The sequence below is a fragment of the Rhinolophus sinicus genome, chromosome 4, assembly GCF_057876585.1.
Source record: "Rhinolophus sinicus isolate RSI-liver-muscle chromosome 4, RSI-T2T, whole genome shotgun sequence".
In the NCBI taxonomy this organism is placed as follows: domain Eukaryota; kingdom Metazoa; phylum Chordata; class Mammalia; order Chiroptera; family Rhinolophidae; genus Rhinolophus; species Rhinolophus sinicus.
Genome location: NC_142504.1, coordinates 116,473,566 through 116,474,561, shown reverse-complemented (window position 1 = coordinate 116,474,561; position 996 = coordinate 116,473,566). Strand labels below are relative to the sequence as shown.

The 996-nt window shown below is 44.6% G+C and overlaps 1 non-coding gene across 1 annotated transcript; it reads left to right on the top strand.

Moving 5' to 3' along the window:
• The first annotated feature begins 516 nt into the window (after positions 1-516).
• LOC141567044 (U6 spliceosomal RNA) lies at positions 517-623 on the top strand. The gene has a single exon (XR_012489441.1). It is a non-coding gene; the product is annotated as a U6 spliceosomal RNA (small nuclear RNA).
• Positions 624-996: the final 373 nt, after the last annotated feature.

Below are 996 nucleotides of genomic sequence, written 5' to 3'. Positions count from 1 at the left end.
GAGTGCTGGGAGAGGGCCCCGTGGTTTTTCCTTCATTATTAACAAGAGTCTTTTGCTGCTGTCCCAAATGGAAGCCTGACTCAGTCGGTAGCAAATTTAGGATTGGGGGCACATGGCCATGCGTAGCTCGTCCTAACCACTAATCTGAATGACCTGTGGCCAAGACAAAATAGAGGTAAGGAAGATGTCACAGGGAGGTGACACTGGGCCTTTGCAGCGCTGTGAAGGTGGGGGTAGGTAAGGGGTGGAGAGCGTGATGCTGGCAAGGTATGTGAATTCAGGTGCAGTGCAGCTGCGCTGGTAACACTGGGACCACCTTATGAGAAGACCTCCCCGAGCATAACCTCATTTAACCCTCACGCAATTTCACGGGCTCGGCACGCCGATGCCTGTTCCATCGGTGAGGAAGTCTCGTGTAGTGGTGTGGGCCGTCTGCCTGAGCTATGAGGCAGGGGTGTGGCTGGGATCCCACCCCAGGTCAGCCTGAGCTTGAAGAGGAAGTTAAAATGGGGTCTAGTGCTCGCATCGGCAGCACATATACTTAAATTGGAGCGATACAGAGAAGATTAGCGTGGCCTCTGTGCAAGGATGACACGCAAATTCGTGAAGCGTTCCATATTTTTTAGAAAATAGTCAGTAACCACAAGATGGCCACGGGGTTTTGAAAATTAATTTGGGGAACGTACAGAGGGATAGTGGATGGGGGGAGGGGGGTTCACACAGTGTGAGGGATATAAATGATAAATGTCTAAGTTTTGCTTTGTCTTGTGCACCTGAAACTAATAAAAAAATAAATAAATAAAGCAAAACAAAACAAAACAAAAAAACACTACATTTCAAAATTTGTATTATGCAGCTATAATATTTAGGAGAAAATTTATATCTTAATACATTTACTTATAAACAATAAATGTTACTTTCAATAGAAAAAACAAAACCAAACAAACAAACAAACAAACAAACAAAACGGGGTCTAATTAACTGAGATGACCTGTA